We start from the raw sequence: 19,631 nt of genomic DNA on the forward strand, positions 1-19,631 counted from the left end.
GAAACCAGGGGAAAAGAAAAGGAAAGAAAGAAAAAAGATAGAGGAAAAAAAAAAGATAAAAACAAAAACAGGACAATACAAAAAAAGCAGAATATGATCAAATATGATCAGGCTAGTGCATAGATCAGTGCCACACACTAGATTTTGGGCGTATTTTGGTCTGGTAGAAAAAAGTGCCTCCTAAAATTTTAAAGGAAGAAAGACATATATGTACAAAATAAGGGTTGATACAATGAAGGGATGGAAGGTGACTGTAAAGATGAAAATTATAAAAGATTTTATAAAAGGAATTGATAAGAAGTTGTTTGAAAAAAGAAAGAAGAAGATTTAAAAAAAAAAGAAAAAAAAAGGGAGAGAATGTGATCAGGCAGGAGACTAGAAGAAAGGCATACACTAGTGATTTAGGGTATATTTTGATCTGTTAGAAGAAACTGTATCTCAAAATTTTAAAGAGAGAACAACTTATATATATATGCCAAAAATAAGGGTAACTACTATGAAGGGATAAAATATGACTGTAAAAATGAAAAATAAAAAATGTTTTTTTAAAAAAGGGATTGATAAGATGTTGGTTGAAAAAGGGAAAAAGAAAAATTAAAAAAAAATTAACTTTGATGAACTAATGGATCATGGTAAAAAAAAGCCATGAATTCTATGTGCAGTATTCCCCTAGCGCTGGAGTTCTCCCATTCTCCTTGATTGGTAAACTTGGTCTTGGCTTGCTGGCTGTTCGTGCTGATCTTCTGGGGGAGGGGCCTGTTGCTGTGGTTTCCAAATTTCTTTTCCGGAGGCTGAATTGCCCCGCCTTTGTCGGTCCGGGCTAAGCAAGCTGCTCCGGTTTGCTCTCAGGAGCTTTTGTTCCCTGCAAGCTCTCAGTACAGCTTTGGAGAACCAGGGCGAAAATGGTGGCCTCCCAGTCTCCACCCGGAGGAGCTGAGAACTCGGGGCCCCGCTCGTCAGTGCGCCCCCAGAGAAAAGCAGTCACTCCCGTCTTCCTGGTCTCCGGCCGCACTCCGTGCTCACCCAGCCTGTGACCAAGCGTTTCTATCTCTGGAACCCGACCCCATGTGGAGTCTCCAAACCCAGCAGATCCCCGTGGTGCGCTCCCGCGCCGCTCCTCCTGGGGGAGGAAGGGGAATCTCCCCGGCTCTGCCGCTTGTTGGGTCCCTGCTGGAGGAGCAGTGGCCCAACTGGGCCGCGGATCACAGTTTATGGCAACCCCGAGCTGAGAGCCCGCGCCTCGGCTCCGTCTCTGCAGCCGGCTTACCCGCTCTGATACCTGGGAGTTCTGTCACACTCAGGCACCCTCGGTCTTTCTGTGACCCCAAGGGTCCTGAGACCACACTGTCCCGGGAGGATTCCACTCCCCGCCTAGCCACTGGAGCAACGTCCCTCAGCATAGCTGACTTCTAAAAGGTCCAATTTTGTGCTGCGCTGCTCTATCATTTGCCAGAAGTGGCTGGCCGAGGCCCCCCTCCCCCACCGTCTATCCTCCCGAATATCGCCTTGGATTCACTTCTCCGCACGTCCTACCTTCCAGTAAGTGGTCGCTTCTCTGTTCAGAGAGTTGTTGCTACTCTCTTCTTCCATCTCCTGCTGAGTTCGTAGGTGTTGAGAATGGTTTGATCCCTATTCAGCTGAATTCCTGAGACCAGACGAAATCCAGGTCTCCTACTCCTCCGCCATCTTGCTCCGCCCCCTCCATTTTTTTTTAAGAGAGGGAGAGAGAAAACCTTAAGCGGGCTCCATGCCCAGCACGGAGCCTCTAGTGGGGTTTGATTTCACAACCTTGAAATCATGATCTGAGCTGAAATCAAGAGTCAGACGCTTAACCGACTGAGCCACCCAGGTGGCCCCTGCAGTTTCCATTTTTATTTCTTCTTTGGTTGTGAGTTGTTTTGAAATATGTTTTTCTTTAAACTTCTAAATGTATGAGAGTTGTCTAGTTATTTTTTAAAAATTTATTTCTAATATTAAATTGTATTACAGTAAAGGAATCTTTTGAAATTTATTGAGGCTATCATAGCTTAGTTTTCAGAATTATATAATGTATCACTAATTGTTGCATTTAATATTCTACATGTGTTCTATATTGTTAAAAAGCTTATTCGTTAAGCTGTTTAAAACTTTCACCCTTACTAATATTTTATGTGCTGCAGCTGTCAATTACTAGGAGACTTGTATTGCAATTTCTCCCTGTGGTGATGGATTTGTCTGTATCTTCTCATTACCATGTCAATCTTTGCTTTGCAAAGTTTGAGACAATATTAATAGGTACATACAGATGTATAATTCTTTTGCATGTATCTTGTTCCATGTTTTAGGTGTATCTTTTAAAAGCAGCATGTAGCTATATTTTTGTTCAGTCTAAAAATATTTACCTTTAATTGAAAAGTGGGATCCATTAGCATTTTTTGCAATTAATGATAAATTTAGACTTCTGTCACTGTTCTATGTATTTTTGTGAATGTTTTCTATTTCTCCCCTTGCCCTTTTTGCCATCTTTTGAATTGATAATTTTTTTTTTGCATTCATTTTTCCCCCTATTTCTTTGGAGGTTATATGCTTTATGTATACTCCCTTAATAGTTGTTCTTGCTAGTTTAATGGGCATACTTTGAAAAGTTTCTATTTAGTGAGTATGTTACCACTCATGCTCCAAAACTCTGAAAGGCCTATCTTTCCTCAAGTTCTCTATTCCCCCCACACACAAATTACACATTTTTCTAACAGTTTTAAATGTTTGCTTAGTTTTACCCGTCTCTTTACCAATGTTTTTCCTCATTGTTACTTTCTTCCCTCTTTTGAGGTATGTCTTTTAGAATTTCTTGAGTGAGTCTTTTTTAAATAGCAAATGCTATGATACAGAGATGAGTAAGATACACTTCCATAAAATATGTAATTCCAATGTAAAGTAGGTACAAAAGTAGAGATCAGGACAAAGTGTTGAGAGCACAGAGAGGGAAAGGTAAGTGTAGGGATTGAGGAAGGGCATCTCAGGAAAGACTGTAAGAATATGAGATGTGAAGTCATGGAGGGCTATGGGTGTGTTCATGGAACATTCATCAGCTCAGCAGGCTGGAACTTAAGCAGGGGTTGGTGCCAGATGGAGCTAGAGAGGTTAGCAAGCTAGCTAGTGGGTTATGAAGAGCCTTAAATGCCAAACTGAAGACAACAGAAAGTTGGGGGAGGTTTAAAGCAGTGGAGTGTCATGATTAAATGCATTATTTAGGAGTGATGTATGTGACTATACGGAGGACAGTGAGTTGCAATAGTCACCTGAGAGGAGGCTGAATAACTAAACCAAGGAAAAGCAAAGATAATGAAAAGGTGAAATTTTAAAAGATGTTGACAGGTAAAATCTTAATAACATATTTAAAGTAGAGAGGGTCAGAGGATGTATTCCAAGGACTCTGATTTAGAGGACTAGCAAAAGTGAGGTGGTGTGCATGTTTGGAAGTGGGGGGAAGGTGCCGTTGGGGGGAGAGAATGATTTTTAGTTTGTAATATAAACCATTTGATGTGTTTTCAGAACAAATGGTTGGTTGGTTGTTGAAGAATCGATAGCTAAGGTATTTGGGATGTCTGTAGGCTGAGAACTCAGCAACATTTTTTGATAAATCTTGTTCTGGTCATTACTGTTTTTCCTCCTTTTGCTTTCTGAGTTACAGTATAGATCTGTGATTCAGGATGCAAACAGTAAATCCTGCTGTTTGAAAAATTATTGTTACTGGGCAGTGATTGCTCTTGGCTGGTGGGACCTCTTGTTTGAAGTCTGTTTTAATCTTAGCCCTGTTTGCAGGCTGGCAGATGTGACCCAGAGTATCTAAGAGCATCTGGTAAGACAGTAGAGAAAGGAGAGAAGGAAGACAGAGGCAGAGCAAGGGAAGAGGGGAGGGAAAATTTTTTCCATTTAATTCAAGTATTGGCAAGCTTATGCTTCCTACCTATTGTGTGGGTTGCTTTTTTTGTTTTGCATATCATTCTTTTTTTTCCAGTTTTATTGAGTTATAGTTGACATACATTATAGTTTGAGGCATACATCATCATTTGATTTACATATATTGTGAAATGATTACAATAGGTTCAGCTAACATCCATCTTCTTATATAGATATAAAAATAAAATAAGAAAGGAAAAAACAATTCTCTTTGTGCTGAGAACTCTTAGGATTTACTCTCCTAACAACTTTCCTACGTATCATAACAGCAGTTTTAGCTGTAGTCATCAAGTTGTACATGACCTCCCTGGTACCTATTTCTCTTATAACTGGAAGTTTGTACCTTTTGACCACCTTCCTCCAATTCCCCCTCTCCCCAGTCTCTGCCTCTGGTAACCACAGGTCTGATATTTTTCTATATGAGTGTTTTGGGGGGAGTTTTTTAAGATTCCACATATAAGCGAAATCATACAGTTGTTTATCTTTCTCTATCTGACTTATTTCACTTAGAAAATGTCTTCAAGATCTATCCATGTTGTTGCAAATGGTAGGATTTCCTCATTTCTTGTGGTTCAATAATATTCCATTGTGTATATATACATTTGACCTTTGAACAACATGAGGGTGGGTGGCCCCAGTCCTCTGAACAGTTGAAAATTCCATGTATAACTTCTGACTCTCCAAAAACTTTACTAACAGCCTACTGTTGTCTTGAAGCTTTACCAATAATATAAATAGTCAATTAACACCTTTGTTGTGTTATATGTATTATAAACTGTTCTTAAACTAGAGAAAAGAAAATGTCATTAAGAAAATCATAAAGAAAAGAAAATCCATTTACAGTATGATACTGTAAAAAATCCATAAGTGGACCCACACAGTTCAAACCTAGTTAGTCAGTGGTCATATGTGCCACAACTTCTTTATTCATTCATCCATCAGTGGGCACTTAGGTTTTTTCTGTGTCTTGGCTATTATAAATAATGCTGCTATGAACATGAGGGTGCAGAGATCTCTTCAATGTAGTGATTTCATTTCCTTTGGATATATACCCAGAAGTGATACTGCTGGATCATATGGTAGTTCTACTTTTATTTTTTTAAGATCCTCCATACTGTTTTCCATAATGGCTGTACCATTGTACAGTTCCACCAACAGAGTACAAGGGTACCCTTTTCTCCACATCCACGCCATCATTTGTTATCACTTGTCTTTTTAATGATGACCAATTTAATGGGCATGAAGTGATATCTTGCTTTAATTTGAATTTCCCTAATGACTGGCAGTGTTGAACATCTTTTCATGTGTCTGTTGACCTTTTGTATGTCTTCCTTGGAGAAATAGCTATTCAAGTCCTTTGCCTATTTTTTAATTGGGTTATTTGTATTTTTGCTATTGAGTTTTATGACTTCTTTATATATTTTGGATATTAACCTCTTATCAGAAACATGGTTTGCAAATATTTCTTCTCATTCCATCAGTTGTCTTTCACTTTGTTGATGGTTCCTTTTGCTCTGAAGAAGCTTTTCAGTCTGATGTAATCCCACTTGTTTTTTGTTTTTTATTTTGTGGCTTGTGCTTTATATGTCATATCCAAAAAATCATTACCTAGACCCATGTCAAGGAGCTCTGTTCCTATGTTTTCTTCCACGAGTTTCATGGTTTCAGGTCTTACATTTAAGGATTTAATTCATTTTGAGTTAACTTTTGTGAGTGGTATAAGATAGGGGTCCAGTTTCATTCTTTTACATGTGAATATCCAGTTATCTTAATACCATTTATTGGACACTGTCTTTTCCTTTGTCAAATATTGGATGACCACATATGCTTGGGTTTATTTCTGGGCTTTCAGTTCTGTTCCATTGGTCTATTTGTCTGTTTTTATGCCAATATCATACTGTTTCTATGACAATAGTTTTATAGTATAACTTGAAATCAAGAAGTGTAAATACCTCTACCTTTGTTTTTCTTTCTCAGGAATTTATTTGGCTATTTAGGGTCTTTTGTGGCTCCATATAAATCTTAAGAGTGTTTTTTTCTACTTCTGTAAAAAAAAATGCCTTTGGAATCTTGATAGGAATTGCATTGAATCTACAGATGGCTTTTGGTAGTATTGAAATTTTAACAGTATTTATTCTTGCATTCCATGAACACAGATATCTTTCCATTTTATTTGTGTCTTCTTTGATTTCTTTTATCATTGTCTTTAATTTTCAGCGTAGAGATCTTTCACCTCCTTCGTTGAATTTATTCCTAAGTATTTGGTGTTTTTGATGGTATTGTAAATGGGACTGATTTCTTTTACAGAAGTTTTGTTGTTAGTGTATAGAAACACTACTGACTTTTGTATGTTAATTTTGCTTCCTGCAACTTTATGAATTCTTTGATTAGATCTAACAGTTTTTTGGTTGAGTCTTTAGAAGTTTCCATATATAAAATCATGTCATCTTGAAATAGACAGTTTTACTTCTTCCTTTCCAATTCTGATACCTTATATTTCTTTTTCTTACCTGATAACTCTAGTTAGAACTTCCAGTATTATGTTAAATAGGAGTTGTGAGAGTGGGCATCCTTGTCTTATTCGTGATCTTAGAAGAAAAGCTTTCATTTTTTCACCATTGAGTATGATGTTAGCTGTCTGCTTGTCATATGTGGCCTTTATTATGTTGATATGCCTAATTTGTTAAGAGTTTTTATCATGAATGGATGTTGGATTTTATCAAATGGTTTTTCCGCATCTATTGAGATGATTATATTCTTTTCTTTCATTCTGTTAATGTGGTGTATCATGTTAATTGATTTACATACGTTGAACCATCCTTGTCTTGTATCCCAAGGATAAATCCCACTTGATCATGGTGCATGATTCTTTTAACATGCTATGGAAATGGATTTGTTAGTATTTTACTGAGAATTTTTGCATCCATGTTCATCAGGAATATTGGCCTGTAGTTTTCTAGTAGTGTCCTATTCACGTTTTGGTGTCAGTTTAATGCTGGTCTCTTAAAATGAGTTTGGGAGTGTTCCTTTGTCTTTGATTTTTTGGAAGAGTTTGAGGAGAATTACTATTAATTTTTTTTTTAAATATTTTGCAGAATTCACCAGTGAAGCCATCTAGTCCTGGGCTTTTCTTCATTGGGAGATTTTTGATTACTGACTTAATCTCCTTACTAGTAATTGGCTTATTCATATTATGTTTATTTCTGATTCTGTCTCAGTAAGTTACATGTTTCTAAGAATGTTTTCCTTTCTTCTGGGTTGTCCAGTTGTTGACATATAATTGTTCATAGTAGCCTCTTATGATCCTTTGAATTTCTTTGGTATAAGTTGTATTATCGCCTTTTTCATTTATAATTTTGTGGATTTGTGTTCTTCTTTTATCCTTGGTTACTCTAGATAAGGATTTGTCAGTTTTATTTATCTATTCAAAGAACCAACTCTTAGTTTAGTTAATCTTTTTTTTAAATTATATTATGTTAATCACCATACATTACATCATTAGCTTTTGATTCATTGTTAGTGTATAACACCCAGTGCTCCATTCAATACATGCCCTCTTTAATACCCATCACTAAGCTAACCCGTCCCCCAGCCCCCCTTCCCTCTAGAACCCTCAGTTTGTTTCTCAGAGTCCATAGTCTCTCATGGTTTGTCTCCCCCTCCGATTTCCCCCCATTCATTTTTCCCTTCCTACTATCTTCTTTTTTAAAATATATAATGTATTATTTGTTTCAGAGGTAGAGGTCTATGATTCAACAGTCTTACACAATTCACAGCGCTCACCATAGCACATAGCCTCCCCAATGTCTATCACCCAGCCACCCCATCCCTCCTTTCACCTCCTTTCTGTTGTTTTTCTATTCAGTATTCACTTATTTTTGCATTAATCTTTATTATTTCCTCTCTCCTGCTAACTTTGGGCTCAGTTTGTTCTTTTTCTAGTTCCTTAAGGTATAGAGGTAGGCTGTTTATTTGGGATCTTTCTTCTTAATGTAGGCATTTGTTTTTAAGAACTTCACTCTTGGGGCACCTGAGTGGCTCAGTTGGTTAAGCGACTGCCTTTGGCTCAGGTCATGGTCTTGGAGTCCCGGGATCGAGTCCCGCATTGGGCTCCCTGCTCAGCAGGGAGTCTGCTTCTCCCTCTGACCTTCTCATGCATGCGCGCTCTCTATCTCATTCTCTCTCTCTCAAATAAATAAATAAAATCTTAAAAAAAAAAGAACTTCACTCTTAGAACTGCTCTTGCTGCATCCCATAAGTTCTGGTATGTTGTTTTTTTATTTTCATTTGTCTTAAGAAACTGCAAATAGAAACAATTTTACTCCTTCCCCCTTTTTTATTTCCTCTTTAGTTTCTTCTTTGATCTATTACTTGTTCAAGAGAGTGTTGTTTAATTTTGATGTGTTCATAATTTTCTAGTTTTCCTCTTATTGCTGATGTCTTGTCTCATGCCATTAGGGTCAGAGAAGATAGTTGGTATGATTTCAGTCTTCTTGAATTGCTAAGATTTGTTTTGTGGCCTAACATATGATCAGTTCTAGAATATGTTACATATGCACTTGAGAAGACTATGTGGTCTGTGTTGGATAGATGGATAGAATGTTCTGTGTATGTCTGTTTCATTTGGTCCAGGGTATTGTTCAGATCTTCTGTTTCCTTACTGATTCTCTTTCTGGATGATCTATTCATTGGTGAGAATAGGGTATTAAAGTCCTCAACTATTACTGTATACTATAGTTTATTACTCCTTTTAGCTCTGCTAGTTCTGCTTTATGTATATAGATGCTCATATTGGGTGCATAAATATTTACAGTTATTATGTCTTCATGATATATTGAACCCTTTATCATTATATGACCTTCTTTGTCTCTTTTTACTTTTTTTTTATTTTATTATGTTATGTTAGTCACCGTACAATAGATCATTAGTTTTTGATGTGGTGATCCACAATCCATTGTTTTAGTATAACACCCAGTGCTCCATGCAGTACGTGCCCTCCTTAATACCCATCACAGGGCTAACCAATCCCCCCCGCCCAAAACCCTCAGTTTGTTTCTCAGAGTCCATAGTCTCTCATGGTTCGTCTCTCCCTCCAATTCCCTCCCCCTTTATTTTTCCCTTCCTTCTCCTAATGTCCTCCAGGCGATTCCTTATGTTCCACAAATAAGTGAAACCATATGATAATTGACTTTCTCTGCTTGACTTATTTCACTTAGCATAATCTCCTCCAGTCCCATCCATGTTGATGTAAAAGTTGGATATTCATCCTTTCTGACGGCTGAGTAATAGTCCATTGTATATATGGACCCACATCTTCTTTATCCATTCATCTGTTGAAGGGCATCTCGGCTCTTTCCACAGTTTGGCTATTGTGGACATTGCTGCTATGAACATTGGGGTGCATATGGCCCTTCTTTTCACTACATCTGTGTCTTTGGGGTAAATACCCAGGAGTGCAATTGCTGGGTCATAGGGTAGCTCTACTTGTAAAATTTTTGAGGCACCTCCACACTGTTTTCCAAAGTGGCTGTACCAACTTGCATTCCCACCAACAGTGTAAGAGGGTTCCCCTTTCTCCACAACCTCTCCAACATTTGTTGTTTCTTTCCCTGTCCATTTTTGCCATTCTAACTGGTGTAAGGTGCTATCTCAATGTGGTTTTGATTTGAATTTCCCTGATGGCTAATGATGATGAACATTTTTTCATGTGTCTGTTCGCCATTTGTATGTCTTCTTCAGAGAAGTGTCTTTTCATGCCTTCTGCCCACTTTTTGACTCGATTATTTGTTTTTTGGGTGTTGATTTGAGAAGTTCTTTATAGATCTTGGATACCAGCCCTTTATCTGTAGTGTCATTTGCAAATATCTTCTCCCATTCTGTGGGTTGCCTCTTTGTTTTGTTGACTGTTTCCTTTGCTGTGCAGAAGCTTTTTATCTTGATGAAGTCCCAAAAGTTCATTTTTGCTTTTGTTTCACTAGCTTTTGGAGATGTATCTTGACAGAAGTGGCTGTGGGCGATGTCAAAGAGGTTACTGCCTATGTTCTCCTCTAGGATTTTGATGGATTCCTGTCTCACGTTGAGGTCTTTCATCCACTTTGAGTTTATCTTTGTGAATGGTGTTAGAGAATGGTCGAGTTTCATTCTGCATGTGGCTGTCCAATTTTCCCAGCACCATTTATTGGAGACTGTCTTTTTTCCATTGCATGTTTTTTCCCGCTTTGTCAAAGATTATTTGACCGTAGAGTTGAGGGTCCATATCTGAGTTCTCTATTCTGTTCCACTGATCTATATGTCTGTTTTTGTGCCAGTACCATGCTGTCTTGGTGATCACAGCTTTGTAATATAGCTTGAAATTGGGCAACGTGATGCCCCCAGCTTTGTTTTTCTTTTTCAACATTTCCTTGGAGATTCGGGGTCTTTTCTGATTCCATAAAAATTTTAGGATTGTTTGTTCCAGCACTTTGAAAAATGTCATTGGAATTTTGATCGGGATAGCATTGAAGGTATAGATTGCTCTGGGTAGCCTAGACATTTTAACAATGTTTATTCTTCTGATCCATGAGCATGGAATAATTTTCCATCTTTTTGTGTCTTCTTCAGTTTCTTTCATGAGTGTTCTGTAGTTCCTAGAGCATAGATCCTTTACCTCTTTGGTTAGGTTTATTCCAAGGTATCTTATGGTTTTTGGTGCTATTGTAAATGGAATCGTTTCTCTAATTCCTCTTTCTACAGTTGCGTTGTTAGTGTATAAGAAAGCAATTGATTTCTGTGCATTGATTTTGTGTCCTGCCACATTACTGAATTGCTGTATGAGTTCTAGTAATTTGGGGGTGGAGTCTTTTGGGTTTTCCACATAAAGTATCATGTCATCTGTGAAAAGGGAGAGTTTGACTTCTTCTTTGACAATTTGAATACCTTTTATTTCTTTCTGTTGTCTGATTGCTGTGGCTAGGACTTCTAGTACTATATTGAACAATAGTGGTGAGAGTGGGCATCCTTGACATCTTCCTGATCTTAAGGGAAAGGCTCTCAGCTTTTCCCCATTGAGGATAATATTTGCTGTGGGTTTTTCCTAGATGGATTTTATGAACTTGTGGAATGTTCCCTCTATCCCTATACTCAGAAGAGTTTTAATCAGGAAAGGATGTTGTATTTTGTCAAATGCTTTTTCTGTATCAATTGAGAGGACCATATGGTTCTTCTCCCTCCTCTTATTAATGTGATCTATCACATTGATTGATTTGCGAATGTTGAACCACCCTTGCATCCTGGGGATAAATCCCACTTGATCGTGATGGATGATCCTTTTAATGTATTGTTGGATCCTATTACCTAGGATTTTGTTGAGGATTTTGGAATCCATATTCATCAGGGATATCGGTCTGAAATTCTCCTTTTTGATGGGGTCTTTGCCTGGTTTGGGGATTAAGGTAATGCTGGCCTCACAGAATGAGTTTGGAAGTTTTCCTTCTGTTTCTATTTTTTGAAACAGCTTCAGTAGAATAGGTATTATTTCTTCTTTGAATGTTTGGTAGAATTCCCCAGGGAATCCATCAGGCCCTGGACTCTTGTTTTCTGGGAAGTTTTGGATCACTGCTTCATTCTCGTTCGTGGTTATTGGCCTATTCAGGTTGTCAGTTTCTTCCTGTTTCAGTCTTGGCAGCTTATAGGTTTCCAGGAAGGCCTCCATTTCATCCAGATTGCTCAGTTTATTGGCATATAGTTGTTGATAATACTTTCTAATAATTGTTTCTATTTCCTTGGTGTTAGTCGTGATCTCTCCCCTTTCATTCATAATTTTATTAATTTGGGTCCTTTCTCTTTTCTTTTGGATAAGTCTGGCCAGTGGTTTATCGATGTTATTAATTCTTTCAAAGGACCAACTTCTAGTTTTGTTGATCTGATCTACTGTGTTTCTGGTTTCTAATTCATTGATTTCTGCTCTAATTTTAATTATTTCTCTTCTAAGGAGTGGCTTAGGCATCGTTTGTTGCTTTTTCTCTAGTTCTTTAAGGTGTAGAGTTGTTGAATTTGGGTTTTTTCTATTTTTTGAGTGAGGCTTGGATGGCTATGTATTTCCCCCTTAGGACCGCCTTTGCAGTATCCCATAGGTTTTGGACCAATGTGTTTTCATTCTCATTGATTTCCATGAATTGTTTAAGTTCTTCTTTGATTTCCTGGTTGCCTCAAACATTCTTGAGCAGAGTGGTCTTTAGCTTCCAAATGTTTGAATTTCTGCCAAGTTTTTTCTTGTGATTGAGTTCCAGATTTAAAGCATTATGGTCTGAGAATATGCAGGGAATAATATCAATCTTTTGGTATCGTTTGAGACCTGATTTGTGATCCAGTATGTGGTCTATTCTGGAGAAAGTCCATGTGCGCTTGAGAAGAATGAGTATTGTGTTGTTTTAGGGTGGAATGTCCTGTATATATCTATGAGATCCATCTGGTCCAGTGTATCATTCAAAGCTCTTGTTTCCTTGTTGATTTTCTGCTTGGATGATCTGTGCATTGCTGAGAGTGGAGTATTGAGGTCTCCTACAATTAACGTATTTTTATCAATATGACTCTTATTTTGGTTAACAGTTGTTTTGTGTAGATGGCTGCTCCCATGTTGGGGGCACAGATATTTACAATTGTTAGATCTTCTTGTTGGATAGACCCTTTAAGAATGATATAGTGTCCTTCTGTGTCTCTAATTACAGACTTTAGTTTAAAATCTAATTTGTCTGATATAAGAATTGCTACCCCAGCTTTCTTTTGAGGCCCGCTGGCATGGAAGATGGATCTCCATCCCTTCACTTTCAGCCTGGATGTATCTTTAGGTTCAAAATGAGTCTCTTGTAGGCAGCATATGGATGGGTCCTGTCTTTTTATCTAATCTGCAACCCTGTGCCTTTTTATGGGAGCATTTAGGCCATTTACACTGAGAGTGATTATGAAAGATATGAATTGTCATCATGTTGCCTGTGAAGACGTTGTTTTTATAGATCTTCCCTGTAAATTTCTGTTGTATATCACTCTTGGGGTCTTTCTCCTTCTATAGAACCCCCCTTAATATTTCTTGCAGGGCTGGCTTATTGGTCACATATTCTTTCAGTTTCTGCAGGTCTGGGAAGCTCTGCATCTTTCCATCCATTCTAAATGACAGCCTTTCTGGATAAAGTATTGTTGGCTGCATATTCTCCTCATTTAGTACCCCGAATATGTCTTGCCAGGCCTTTCTGGCTTGCCAGGTCTCTGTGGATAGGTCTGACGTTATTCTGATGTTCCTCCCTCTGTACGTAAGGAATCTCTTCCCCTAACTGCCCTTAAGATGGTTTCCTTGGTTCTAAGATTTGCACGTTTTACTATTACATGCCGGGGTGTTGGCCTGTTTTCCTTGATTCTGCAAGGGGTCCTCTCTGCCTCTAGGACACGAATGTTTGTGTCATTCCCCAGATTAGGGAAGTTCTCAGCTACGATTTGCTCAAATACATCTTCTAGTCCCCTCTCTCTCCACTCCCTCCAGGATTCCAATTACTCTGACATTGGAATGCTTCATGGTGTCACTTATTTCTCTGATTCTATTTTCCTGGGTTCTGAGTTGTTTTTCCCTGGCCTCCTCTTTTCCCTTTTTATGTATTAAATTGTCTTCCAGGGCATCTGGGTGGCTCAGTTGGTTAAGCGACTGCCTTCAGCTCAGGTCGTGATCCTGGAGTCCCGGGATCGAGTCCCACATCGGGCTCCCTGCTCAGCAGGGAGTCTGCTTCTTCCTCTGACCCTCTTCCCTCTTGTGCTATCTCTCATTCTCTCTCTCAAATAAATAAATAAAATCTTTTAAGAAAAAAGTTGTCTTCCGGGTCACTTATTCGTTCTTCTGTCTCACTTACCCTAGCTGTTAGATTATCAAGATTATATTGGATCTCATTGATAGCATTTTCACGTTCTACCAATTCAGCTTTCATTTCTGCCCTTAGAGACTCTATGTTGCCATTACTTGATTTCTTCATTCTAGCTGTTGTCTTCACAATTGCTAGCCTGAATTCCGTCTCTGACATCTTGGTTATATCTGCATGCATTTGTAAATCTGCGGCATAAGTCATGATCTCTGAGTCTTTTCTAATTTGGGGGTTCCTCCTCCTAGTCATTCTGTTGATGGGTGGTTGAGGGAATGTATAGAGTCCAAATTATTGACCAGAACCCAAGCAAGATGCACCTGTTTTCTTGGGACCTTAGGGTTGCTGGCCTCTTGTTTTCCCAGCCTGTCTTCTGGGGAAGGGGCCTCCCGTGCTGTTACTCAGGCAACCCTGTTTTGGCAGAGTTGCCCATCCCCCCTGTGGTGGGGGATGCGATCATTGGGAATCAGTTTATTGGTGCTTTTGTTCTCTGGCGGCTTTCCGCATCTCTTCCGAGAGTCAGAGTAGAAGAGACCATTTCCAACCCTGTGCCTCAGAGCAGAGACACTGCAGTCTGTTCTTCAGTGAGCTCTCCAGGCCACACTGTCTCCGTTTCTGTCCGTGCTGCTATAAACTGCAGCGTCCTAGGTTGTGCGCTCCTCTGTAGCGCTCCCAGTCCTACCTCCATGTCGGGGTACGTCTCTGCCCTTTGTGCTTCTAAAACTGCCAGCTGCTCCCAGTTCGCAGGCGCGACCCCTCCTCTCCGGGTTTCCATCCTGGGGGCTGCTCTAAAGTCCTATCCCTACCACTACTGGTCTGCGAGTCTGTGGCCCGTCCCCAGCAGGCAAGGCTGTCACTCACCAGTGTTGTAGGATCCCCATGGCCAGGCTCCCTCCCACTGCTGTTTATCTTCCGATATCTGCCCTCAGAATCATAGCTCCCCATTTTGTACCTTGAAACCAACAGCCCACGATATTCTGTGTGTAGAGATCCAGATCTATTTTCTTACATCTCAGGCTGATTTTGTGGGTGCTCAGAGTGGTCTGGTAGATATCTAGCTCAGTTCCACGGACCAGTTGAAATAAGGTCCCCAACTCCTCCACCTGTCTTTTCTTCTCCTCTCTCACATAAAATCTTTTCAGACCGGAGCTCCTAGCCCCAAAGCTTGCTGCTCTGCTGGTTAATGAGCAGGCCTTTGTGCACTTCTCTGAGCCTGCAGTCCCTAGTCTCCCGCTAGCAAAGCAGCAGCAGCAGCTGTCCCCCCCCTTTTTTTTAATTTTTAAGTCTATCTTGTCTGATATAACTACCTCTGCCTTTTTTTTTTTTAATTTTTGGTGCCATTTGCTTGAAATGTCATTTTCCATCTCTTCACTTTCAGTCTGTGTGTGTCTTTAAAAAGCTGAAGTGTGTTTCTTGTAGGCAACATATTGTTGGATTTTTTTTTTTTAAAGGTTTTATTTGAGAGAGAGCATGAGTGTGGAGAAGGAGAAAGAATCTCAAGCAGACTCCACGCCGAGCATGGAGCCTAATACAGGGCTTGATCTAATGACACTGATATCATGACCTGCGCCGAAATCAAGGGTTGGATGCTTAACTGACTAAGCCACCCGGGTGCCCCATATTGTTGGATTTTTAAAAATCCATTCAGCCATTGTATGACTTTTGTTTGGATAATTTAATCCACTTACATTTAAAGTAATAGGCAAGGACTTACTATTGCCATTTTGTTAATGTTTTATAGATCCATTGTTGCTTGTTTCTCATCCGGCTGTCTTTTTTCTGTGTTTTAATGTATTTTTGTATACATATGCTTTGACTTCATCAAGTTCCTTGTGTAGTTACTCCAAGACTTTCCCTTGTGATTACCATGAGGCTTACATAAAATATGTTAAACTTATAACACCGTATTTTAAAGTTATAACAATTTAACTTCAATAGAATTCATATGCTTTACACTTTTACTTCTTTCCCCCCTCACATTTTAGGTTATTGCTGTTAAAATTTATATGGTTTTTATATTGCATGATACAGATTATTGTACTTACGGTCATTATTTGCTACATTTGTGTGTTTGTTTTTTTGTTTTTTTTTTTTTGCTATGTTCATTTTTCTTTTTTTTAACTTTCAAACTAGAGTCGTGAATTATGCACCCCTATTACCATTTTGCAGAATCAAACTATGGCTGTATATTAATCATTACCAATGAAATTTACCCTACCTTTTTGTGTTTTTGTGAGGTTAATTTTCTTTTACTTCTGCTCAAAGAACTCTCTTTAGCATTTATTGTAAGGCAGTCTGATGGTTATGAACTCCCTCAGTTTTTGTTTGTTTAGGAAAGTCTTTATCCCTCCTTCGTTTCTGAAGGACATCTTAGTTGACAGTTTTTGTTTTTGTTTAATGTTGTGAATATGTCATCCTGTTCTCTTCTGGCCTGAAAAGTTTCTGTTGAGAAATTGGCAATAATCTTATGGTGGGTTCCCTTGTATGTAACTTCTCTCTTTTCTCTGGCTGCTTTTTGAAATTCTTTTTTGTCTTTGACTTTTGACAATTTAATTATAATGTGTCTCATTGTAGTCCTGTTGAGGTTCAATCTATTTGAGGTTCTTTGGGCCTCATGGATCTAGATATCCATTTCTCTCTCCAGGTTTGGGAAGCTTTCAGGCATTATTCCTTTAAATTTATTTTCTGTCCCTTTCTCTTATTCTGGAATTCCCAAAATGTAAATATTGAATATTGTTTCTTTTTATTATGTCCTAAACTCTTGTAGTCTTTCCTCACTTTTTCATTTTTTTTCCTTTTTGTTTATGTGACCGGGCAATTTCCAGTGTCCTATCCTCCAGGTCACAATTTTTTTCTTCTACACAGTTGCGTATACTTCAGAAACTATTGAATTCTGCAGGTCAGCTATTGTATTTTTCATTTTCACAATTTCTGTTTCTGTGTTTGTGTGGTGGAGGTTTGTTTTTATTGATGGTTTCTATTTACTTATCAAATTTCTCATTTTCATGTATTTTTCTAATTTTAATTTTTCTAATTTTGTCTAATTTTCCTGATTTTTGTCTGTTTTCTTCTCATTTGCTGAACTTCCTTAAGAGGTTTATTCTAGATTATCTGACTTCATAGATCTCCCAGTTCTTTAGGGTCAGTTATTGGAGCTTTATTGGTTTCCTTTGGTGATGTCATATTTACCTGATCCTTGATTTTTTACTTTGGTATCTGTACATTCAAGTAATGGGTCTCCTTTTCCAAACTTTACAGGTTTACTTTGGCAGAGATAGTTCTTTACCTGTCTGCTCAGTTTGGGTTTCTGACTGTGTCTGCTGGTAATGTCTTTGGGCAGGTGGGGCCTGTTATTATGGTCTGTTTTGGGGAGAAGCAACTATTTGAACTCTGAGGATAGGGGTGGGGTGTGTGCCACTGTCTGAGAACAGTTGGATAGAACTGTTTGCTTGGTTCCCTACCCAAGTGAGGCTGTAGGATGGGCTCTGTGGTTACTTGAATGTCTGGCAGGCTTACTAGATGGTCAGGACTGAGTGCTGTATTCAGTAGTAGCTAGAGCTATGAATTAATTTCCCCACCCTGAGAGAGAGTAGCAGGTAGGCTCAGGACCTGTATAGTTCATTTATTGTTTGGGGGTCCAAATCAGTCCTGAATGTGTACTGAATTCCTTGGTCAAGTGAGGTCATTGGTTTTGCTCTTGCATGTGGGGGAAACCATGGGCTATGCTGTCTTTTCTAATGCTACTGTACATAGGGTTCTTGAATTGGGCTACACAGCTTCCTGTCTGCTCTGGTTATATTCCCTGGTTGGACAGGATGAAGGCTGTATTCAGCCATAAGGAGGGCTATAAATTAAACTCTCTGCTAAGGCACAACAGGAGAAGCAGGTCTAAAACAGATGAATCTCTGTTTGCTGTCTTAAGCTGACCTGTACCCCAAGTTCCTTGGCTGAACAGGGCCACTGGCTTTGCTCTGCAAACTATTTGCTCTACCTTGCCTGGGCAGGAGGGATAGGGGGCCATTCCAGGCTATTCTCAGTTTCCCAAAGAGGCTGTCCAGTTTGGAGTTGCCAGGAGCTACCCCCAGCTTAGGCTATGAATTAATCCCCCTGCCTTTGCTTAGCATGGGAAGCCGGATTGCCCCATACTGATTTTGCTCTGGAAGTAATCAACTCTGTCCACTCACCTCTCAGCTTGAATGATACTGGGCCACATAGCTTCTAATAGTTGTCACTAGCCCTCCTGATCAGATGAGGTTGGAAGGCGCCCTCAACAGAGGGTAGAGCTTTGACTTAGCACCTTGCCTGAGTGTCGGCAAACTCTGCTCTAGGGCCTACTGAACTCTTCATCTGAGGATCCAAATGTTAGGGTGAGATCTGCACCCTGCCAAGTTCCCTGATCAGAGTGCACCCCAGATTTGGTTCTATAGATGAGCAAGGCTGATGGTTGGGATTACCACTTGGGCACTGAAGGTAATGAACTCTGTCTGCCAAGATCTGTGTATTGATTTTTGCAAGCTACTTGCCCATTTTTGTCTGTCATGGTCAGATTCCTAGGGTCTGCACCCTGAAGATTCCCCTGCAATCCTCATCCTGTGAGATCAGGGTATGAGCTCTTACAAGTGACCCACAATGTTTGGGTTCTCTTTTCCTACTGGATGAACTGGTGGCTCAAGGGAGACCTTTCCTGGTGGTGCTGTACTGTCCTGGAGAAGGGGAAATGTGGTCAACATGTAACCACTTCTCTTACCTTTCTAATGTAGTCCCTTTTGGTCTCTGTGTGCTTCAGCCTCACCTCTGTGTTCTAGGATTCTCTCAGTGGTATTTCTTTCTTGAATAGATACTAGTTCTTCCTGTGAGGGGGAGTATAGTTAGGAACAACTTACATTGTCATCTTGGTGATGTCACTCTCCTACCTACTGTTTTTAGCTAGCAAGGTTAGCTTCTCCCTCTGGAGATTACTGCCTGGCCTATGAGCCCAGAGGAGGCCTCTCTTTTTGATGCATGAGTCATCACAGTGACTCAGTGACTTACTGGTCACTTACATGTAATAACTGCAATGAGCACTGCTAAGAGTTGAGAGGAACTTCTCCCTGCCAGAGTCTGAAGTAGCTTTGACCGCGGATGTGTCAGCTTGAAATGCAAGCATCTACTCAGCTTCTACCTGGTGTCATCATGTTGTACTCTGGAGTTAGGCATGCATGCAGAATGTCCCATCACATCGAGGCACTTCTTGACAGAGGGAGAAGCTGGCCAGGGAATTTGGGAGGAAAAAATCGTGTACTATAAAATGTTTTCTTTGGGGAGCTATGCTCTATCTGGCAGCATCATGATCTGAAACAATTCCTAGCCTTTTTATGTTGGCGGTGATGACTGACCCATGGGATCCTGCTCTGTGGATCAGCTGCTTTTAAAATATGTGATCTTTTAGAAGTAACTCAGGAGGAAAAGTGTCAAGTAAAAGTTAATCATTTCATCCTGGTCAAAACAAAAAAATAAAATAAAATTTGAGTTGTTAAATTGAAGAATGAGTCTATAACTTTTATTTTGTCAGAAATTACAATTATGACAAGATATTTCCCTCCATCTGCATAGAAACAGGTTTGTCACTATTAGCACCAGCCTCTGGATGGCATTTGTAAGGCAGAAAGTGAGAAGTTGGTGACATATGTGAGCACATATGAATAGCATTGGGAATTTTACCTAAATTATTCTCACTTGATTGGGCATTTAAGGAAGTTCAGAGAGTAAGGAAACTATTCAAGGTTACTGAGCAGGTACATGGTGGCCACAGTTCAAATCCATGTATAATTGGTT

The sequence above is a fragment of the Zalophus californianus genome, chromosome 1, assembly GCF_009762305.2.
Source record: "Zalophus californianus isolate mZalCal1 chromosome 1, mZalCal1.pri.v2, whole genome shotgun sequence".
Taxonomy (NCBI): Eukaryota; Metazoa; Chordata; class Mammalia; order Carnivora; family Otariidae; genus Zalophus; species Zalophus californianus.